The sequence below is a fragment of the Nilaparvata lugens genome, chromosome 4 (assembly GCF_014356525.2).
Source record: "Nilaparvata lugens isolate BPH chromosome 4, ASM1435652v1, whole genome shotgun sequence".
Taxonomy (NCBI): Eukaryota; Metazoa; Arthropoda; class Insecta; order Hemiptera; family Delphacidae; genus Nilaparvata; species Nilaparvata lugens.
Window position 1 is genome coordinate 19,812,593 of NC_052507.1, and position 9,293 is coordinate 19,821,885.

Sequence of the window (9,293 nt, forward strand, 5' to 3'; positions counted from 1 at the left end):
GCTGTTCAGCCTTTTTCTAAATAATTGAAATGGAGCTTCTATCCACTCAAGTGGTAATTTATTAAACATTCTTATTCTAACAGCATCATAGCTATCCTGCAATTCAGTCAGCCTGCAGAAAGGTATTTCTATATTTCCGTTATCCCTCTACTCCTAATCACTTCGGACTTGGGATGGAAATGGGCAGCAGAGAAGGAATACAGCAACAGGGATACAATGGCAGCTATGTTTCCGTTGTGTACCGGCCAGCGTTCTCTAATGTCCATCAGTGAGTATTCAAGCGCTCATGATCTTAGGAAGTATCTTCTCTGCAATCACAGACTCGACTGACTCTATTCAACAAATTAACAACTACACTTCCACCTATGACTCAATCCATCACTGCAATTGGCTGATCTCCCTCCATTTCTCTGCGCCGCAAATTCCTCCAAGTCTGAAGAATATTTGCACGGAGTATAGTATTGTGGGAATGTATATTTCTTCTGAAATTAGTTCAGTTATTTTTTGTATATAAAAGGCAAGTAAAAAATACAAGTTTATTATTGTAAGTATACCTATTTCAGTCTAGTCTTCCAGAGTTTGTGATTATTCTTATAACCTTTTTTTCAATTACCAATATAAATATCGAGGCACCAAGCTTTGATCGTTATTTATTTATTGATAAACAGAACTCGATTCTGTCTATGATTGGGGAAGGACTAACAGGCACAGCCCAAAACTGTTTCTTTTCCGAATTTTGATTTATACACTATAAATATCCCAAAAAGTAGGTTATGTTCCATACACTTGAATTCAGGTCAAATTTTCAGTCCAAATATTTGAAAACATAGAAGTTGTAATTTAGATTGTTTACATACCAAATTGAATAACAAAATAACATTCACTAATCACTTGGAACTGTAAAATAATGATCAACTTTGAATACTATGATATAATACCATCTCATATCAACAAATAAGATTATTTTGATGGAGTCAATTAAAATTTCTAGATTTCTCGTGAGATACGGTAAGCTAATTGATTACACAGCTGATCTCCCACACAGGCACACACATCTTCTGTTATCGACAGACGACGAAATCATCATGTTTTTCCAAGGATGAATTATCTTTTTCATGTCCTTCAGCGTGTTTTCCCAGGGATGAGACCTAGTGCAATCGAATTTTGATATCATAAACCTACTATATTCCAAATTTTGTGAAAATCGTTAGATACGTTTTCGAGATCCGTTGAACATAAATAACCATATAATCAGATATAAAAAATATATATAAACAGATATACAGAAATTGGTCGATTAATATAATAGGATATATCATATCCTGAACTGTGGACTATTCCCCCAGAGCAAGAGCTCATACGCGATTAAACTCTAAAAAAAAGTATGAAGATCTCACATAAGACGTGAGGACACAGCCTATCAAATTTCTTAGCAAGTACACTACTTAGGATTATTTGGAAGTAACATACATTGTATGGTTCCCATGACTGTTTGCTGTAAATAAAAACACTATAAACTTGTGAATAGGCCTATCTATAGTCGAGATCACATCTCTCATAAATAAATTTTCCTCTTGAAACATGAGAAATCACGCTTTTGCAAAACTCAGGAAGAGCTCAAAATAATACGGTAGTGAAATTTTCCCGAATATTGGAATAAGTGATACCCACTTGAATCGATGAAAAATAGAAACTAAATCGATATCATATTATTGTTAATCATGTCATTACAATTTTTTACAGCACAGGACAATCTTTATATAATGTAAATTCCATATTTATCCACAATCTTTTTTTTATTGTGATAACCTATATCCAAATAATGTTTGTAAATCTACTTCTCCGGTTTGAGACAGATGAGAGGGGATCATAGTATTGAAACATCTACGTGTATTACAATTAACGTATATTACGTATCTATTGTTGACCGAGCGAAGTGGGGTCTGAGATTCAAGTCGACGGTTTGGCATTTCTCTTAAAATGTTTGAATATTTAAATGTTTGAATGTTTATATGTTGCGCATTTACGGCGAAACGCGGTAATAGATTTTCATGAAATTTGACAGGTATGTTCCTTTTTAAATTGCGCGTCAACGTGTATACAAGGTTTTTGGAAATTTTGCATCTCAAGGATAATAATTATAAATGGAAAAAGGAGCCTCCTTCATACGCCAAAATTAGAGTAAAAATCAGACTATAGAGTTATTCATCATAAATCAGCTGACAAGTTATTACACAGATGTGTAGAGAAGCCAGTCTATTACTGTATTTGTATAAGGTCTATAGTTTCAATCAAAGACCTTAAAGAGGTATGCATCTTTAAGCTGGGTTTACACCAAAGTTATTAACATTATCTTGATAACTTGATCCTTATAGATTCTATTAGATTGAACGGAAGTTGAAAACACACATCTTCATCATGTGTATGATAAGTTATGTTCAATCTAATATAATCTATGAGGATTGAGTTATTAACATTTTGTTAATAATTTCGGTCTAATCGCAGCTCTAAGGTCTTTGGTTTCAGTATTTTGTTTTGCAGTCATGGTATAATTATGCGTGCCCATCAATATCAATATTCTCACCTTCCAAAAACCCAATTTAATAGGTGATTAAACGAATGAACTAAATAATGCTGGAGAAATTATAACATTCTTGATTGTAAGAAATTAATTTTCATCAGATAGAAAGATTATCACGGAACTGGATGAATTATATCATATGGAATACAAATTCAAACGTGAACTGAGTTTGTTAACATTTGAAACAAGTGACATCAGGTACTTGTGGATGAGAATACTGCGTGAGGTCTTCTGTTCACAGAACTACTAGTATTACAATTATTCTCTTATCACTGTGGAAGAGACTTATAGAATCTTGATAAACATTAATTCTTTTACTTTTGCAATATTACTTTGGTTGTGCAACGGGCTATTGGAAACTGAAAGGTTTTTGTATTTCCTATTGGACCTGCTCTAAAAGAGTATAGTGATGAACCAAGAAAAATTCAATGAATAGCCTACGTGAAGTGAAAACTAGGTATATTTTTTGGGAGCTCGAATTCCAACATTCCTCTACGGCTAACTGTTTCTAAGGATGGGATGCGAGTAGCTTGTCTAGACGGCCACTCGAACAAATTCATTGACGTTTCATATTGCTATTATAAAAAGTAAGGATCGGCCACGGTGGTTGGGAGCTTATTATTGAACAAGGCATTCCTAGATCATTATCTGTGCTCTGCCATGTGGAATCCGTGTGAGTCAGCGCCTGTCAAAAATCTCGCCAAACCTTTGAGCGAAATAAGTTCCATGGGTTTTGAGGTGGGCTGCCGAGTATAATAGGCGGCAAACGTTTTTGATCACCAAGTATTAATAGATTTATGGCTGGGCTACATGGTTTTCTCACTGGGCGCGTGTGTGCGCATGCGCCTCCAGAAGTCCACTGGCGCCAAACACCAGCACTACAATAGTTTCAGCCTCTCTTATTAAAGGAAGATATATAGGCCTAGTCGCAGGATGCGCGAGAACAAAATGAAGAATGGAAGCCAAAACACCTTCAAACACTCACACATACACACACACACACCACACACACACACACACACACACACACACACACACACTACACTACCAAATAAGCCTCTTTCACTCTTCTCTTTCTTTTGATTCTGAATTGACAGGGCATTTTCGTTTTTGCTTTTCTTTGAGGAATTTCTTCCCTCATTCATATAATCGGGAAAGGTGAGAAGACCAGGTTGATGGGGGGGGAGAGGGAGTCAGCTCGTTTGTAGGGCCATGAAACGCCAAAACACAAAAAGGCTCACACCTTCGTAGCGGCCGACAGGAAGGGACACGCAGTTTTGTTGTCTTCGGAGGGGGTCTCTGCCCCCTCAGATCCCTCTTGAACCTCCTCTGTGGTCCTGCAGTCTGCTCTGTCCCAGTCCCAGCACACAGCGTTGGTGGTTGAATGACCACCCTTCCTTCCCTATCCCATTGCATGCTCACAGTGTCTGTGGCTCGCTGCTCATTACCACACTTGTTATAAATCCTCCTATTGAAAAGCCTCACTGCATTATAATAAATCAATCAATGTTCATTAATAACCAATATTAGAGCTGTATAGATCAAAAACTCTTGTGCTATGACATTATGCAAGCTTCTGTTAAGTTAAAAATCATAAAACTAACAATGATTCATTATTAAATATATATTCATTATTAAATAATAGTAGACACAGCCAATAAACATGTCAATGCAGGAAGAAAGATGCAAGTTTCTTATTATCTGGACGCCAGATAATGAGATCTGGTCGCCTTCCAATGAAAATTAGTACAATAGTTCTATGGAATTAATCATACTATTGTTTCCTTACGTGATCATTTTCATTAACCAAATTTTAGTCTAAGAATTGGATGTCAACAAGCTACAAAGTGTTGATTTTTTCAGAGTTGAAAACTATGGTATTGGAGGATTCAAGCAAAATACACACTTATTTCAACAAGATAATGAAGATCATCTCAAAATTGGATAATCGTTAATCATCACTCAACTATTTTTATTAAAATCTCTCACTTTTTAACTATATAGCATTGAAAATGTCTTGTTCGATTTCGATTCCAGGCTTATTATTATTTCTAGAGTTTTCTTAAGAGCCTACAAATCCAAGTTTATTTTATTTCCTTAATCACTGCACATCCCCAAGAAGTTCTTCCATTTTTTGTCTTATCACAAAATCCCCTCTCCCACAGAAAGAGTGAATTCAATGCTGCCTTTCAAATGCTGTACTGCATATTAGATGAGAGAAAATCTGATTAGAGACAAAACTGTAGTCTTGAAACACAATTGACTACAGAATCAATGTCTTCCAACTTGGTAAGAGAAGTATTACATTCACTTTCAACAGCAGTGCTGGCTAGTGTAGACTATACGATGACGTTGACAATAAAACCAATTTTTTCTATCAGTATATTAATTTTGTATTTTTGTCAATTTTCACTGTAGTGTAAGCTACATAGACTGTGGCAGTCTGCGATGCCATAGAAGACTGATGTCTATGTTTCGTATCAACAAAACAATTTCGTATCAACGATAATAAATTGAGACACTTGTAGAGGCTTGTTCTTATACCATTGAAGAGTGTTTTAGGGCATTTATATGACTCTGTTCTTAAAATAACAATAACGGAGCACCGAGCTTCGCTCGTTATTCATTTATTGATAAACAGAAGACAATTATTCTTCAAAATGATTGGGGAAGGACTAACGGGCACAGCCCAAAACAGTTTCTTCCCCGAATTTCGATTTATAAACTGAAAATGGTCCAAAAAGTATATTATGTTCCATACACTTGAATTCAGGTCCAATTTCCAGTCCAAATATTTGAAAACAGAAAAGTTCTAATTAAGATTGTTCAAAAAACAAATTGAATAACAAAATAACACTCACTAATCACTTAAAACTGTAAATAATGATTAATTTTGAATATTAAGATATACCATGTCATGTCAACAAATCAGATTATTATAATCCAGTCTATTAGAGTTTCTAGATTTCTCGCGAGATACGGTAAGCTGATTGATTACACAGCTGATTTCCCACACAGGCTCACGCATCTTCTGTTATCGACAGACGACGAAATTATCATCTGTTTTTCCAAGGATGAATAATTATTATCCTTTTCATGTCCTTCAGCGAGTTTTCCCAAGGATGAGACCTAGTGCAATCGAATTTTTATATCATGAACCTACTATGTTCCAAATTTCCTTAAAATCGTTAGAGCCGTTTTCGAGATCCGTTGGACATAAATAACCAGATATAAAACTATTTACAGAAATTGCTCGCTCAATATAATAGGATGTTGTATGACACTTGAGCACTGCTCAGAATTTGTGGCTTCACACAACAATAATAATAATAATAATATGCTCTATGGTTTTCATATTTTGATAATATTTTGTTTCATGGTTCGAACTAGATTTTTCAACTAGTACTGCCGATAATTATTATTGAACGAAAATCCTAAATTTTGCACTTTGAATAAATGCATTCTCTATTTAATTCCATCTGTAGTACAGCCGATGTTGAATATCCTGTTAAATAGCGTTCAGTGGGAGGATATACCCAGTAAGCTGTTTAAATGAATGAGTGGACCATACGATCTGGCACAGCAAGCGAGCAACTTAATTATATCGGACTGTACTGGTTACTAGTGCAGTCGTATTTAATCAGATAAGGGTTGGTCGTTAAGTTCATGTGGGACCACACACCAAAGCGCCTCGCGAAGGTCGAGGAGTGGATATGCAAGTTGCAGGTGACATCGGCAGACCTCCTTTCGGTGGAAGTCATTCTTCTTTGAGAAGAAAACACATTTCGATCACTTGAATGAAACGGGGAGCGATGCATTCACCCTCCGATCATTGGCTGCTTATTGAACAGAGGAGACGGCTGTCGGCTGGCCACATTATCCACAGGCCACGTGCTGCATGATACCCTGCTCCAGACAGACTCAATCACCTGGTCTTGAAAAAACGTTGAAATGCTATGAAACGCTTTTATGCGAAAATGTTGAACTTTACATTCAATTATTAAAACTACTTTGAGCAGTATCAGGTAGGCAAGTTTTCAAATGTAAAGTTCAACATTTTCGTTTGTTTCTGGAAAAAGGTGGATAGAAGCTACTTTGAATCTCAACTTACAAGATAGACTACATAAATTTCTACCCTAATAATGAGCTAGGCAAACAGTTGAGCTACAGATTAAATCTGGATCCCCACATCTCAGTATCAGAGTTTGTGTTCGGTTCAGTGAAAATATTCTTCCCATGAGCTCTAATTGGGTAATTGGGCTATCTCTCCACTCAGCCCGGCTGAGCGAGTATGAATAGTAGAAGTGGTAGATAAATAGAAGTATCAGTTGATATAAGATCTCATGAAAAGGGTATTTTTATTCACATCGAACCGATAACGGACTCTGATACGTATATGTGGGAATTCAGCTTTGTGCAGAACGTGCAGCGGTTCAGTATAACAATAATTTACTTTTATGGTGAATAAATGAAAATTTGTGAATCATTTGAGTGAAGTGAATAATTGAATCGATATTTTGCACCGTTTAACAGTTTTCTAAAGAGCCCTTCTTTAGGATTTTGATTTTTTTGAATTTGCTGTTCATTTCCGGCAGATTATCAGCATGGCATGGAATAAATAAATTATGACACCAAATCACATGAATTTTTGTAATAATTTAATCAATTTTATTTATTAATTTTATTATTTAATAAATAAATTAGTCATGTTCGCAATCAATGGACAATGCAGCAAGTTTCTTAAGCCCCATACACACACACACACATCGATTTTTGTTGGTAAGATATTTTGCCGTCCTTATGAATTCTATCATATTGAATGGAACTTGACAAACACATCGTTTGGAATCATCTGTTTAATCTAATAGAATTTATAAGGACGGCAAAATAACATACGAACAAAAATCGATGTGTATGTGCGGGGCTTTAGGCCTATATTAGAAATATTGCGGATATAAAGCAGAAAAAATATGCTTTGCACTCAGCGAGACATTCTCTCAGGCCCAGAGGTCCTGAACAACCGGTGTCAGTTTGTGACAAGCTCCACTAACATTCTTGATTATCAAAACCAAAATCTCTTCAAAATCTCTTTTCGGTTGTACGGAATCAAATATTATCACTCATTAATTAATGTATTCTGTAACGAAGCAATTGATTATATTCAACTGCTGTTTTAAGCGGAGAAGTGAAGTGCGAAGTCAAACAGTTCATGAAAATAGCTCTCAAAATCATGTTTTATGATCAATTTTCGTTATATTGAAGTTGTCTCTAGACTGTGGGTGGTCTCTCCATGTACTGCATTCCAGGATTCAGAGAAAATCTATTCCAGCCTACCGTGAATTTATAGTTTATAGTCATAACAAGTAATATTTAAAATCTTCGCAACTTAAAACAAATGTATCGCCCCGTCATCAAAACTTCAGCTTTATAGGTTGATTATGCAATAACTAAATATAGAATAAAACAAGAATGTAACGGTATATTGATCGTGATGAACTCGCAATTTTGTCGAAGAAACGTGTCCTACAAGAGAATTTTTCAAAACCATCTATTGGATCTCTTGAAAAAACGTGCATCTTTGTGAGAGAATTCAATTCAGATTGATTTATTAATTTGTAACTTATAAAGAATAATTTTCATGACGACAGTGAAGCATATCTGAAATGTTCAATAGAAGCTTTTTAAAATAAATCAGATACAATAAGAATTCTCAGAAAGTCAAAGTGAAATAGAAAGAAAGAGAGTGTGTTTCTGACGCGAGGGTGTTCCTCACATCTACAACCTGTATCCAATGTTCAGATTACAGTATACGCAACGAGAAGACCCATGATTTCCAAAATCTGGAGTGTTTCTTACAAATCTGAACTGATTCCTTTTATAAGCGTTGTTATTCAGTTTTTTTTCGTATTTTGTCTAAAAAACTTTTTGTTTGGAAACTTGCATTCCAAAAGGTCAAAAAAGGGCGTAATATATCGCATTTATGTGCTTATAAAAGGGCAAAAGCGTTCTTCATACTCTAAAAATGTTTCAAAAACCTGAATTTAATCTAACCTGGCCGTTATCCATTGCTTCCATTGGTGGATAAGGTGCGTGATTGATTATGTTGTGACGTACACACATTCATGACTTTTCATCAATGTCAATAGTCTTCATGTTATTGTCCTTTAATTTTATTGAATTAACTGGCGAATTACGTTCATTGAGTGGAATGTAGTACTTTTAAACTGGTCAGTTCTTTTGTCATGTTCGGCACTCGACTAGATTCCATGAATGAATGTATGAATGGAGAAAATATCGTACGATGGATGAATGGCATTCTGAAGCCACCCTGTGACCGCCAGAGTCAGTAATCAACAGTAGCCTAACTACACATTTGAAGTACAAATGAGTAGATTCATTTTATTTTATCCATTTGTATTAAGTAGCATCCACAACACGAGATCAAAATGAGGGACGATAATGTATCTTCTGTGTCCACTCATGGCAAAAGATTGAGAACATTTGTTGAAATAATATTCCATTTTAACATTTCATTGGAATGAAAGGTTAATTTCGTGGGGATATGTGATGAAGACAGAACGTGACAAAAAATATGAGATGGAAAAAGTAAATATCTATTGAAATAATTGAATATATAAGTGTTCCAATTTTATAGCAATTCATAACCATGGAAGAAAAACAACATTAGTATGTCTCTTGATCTTAATAGTTG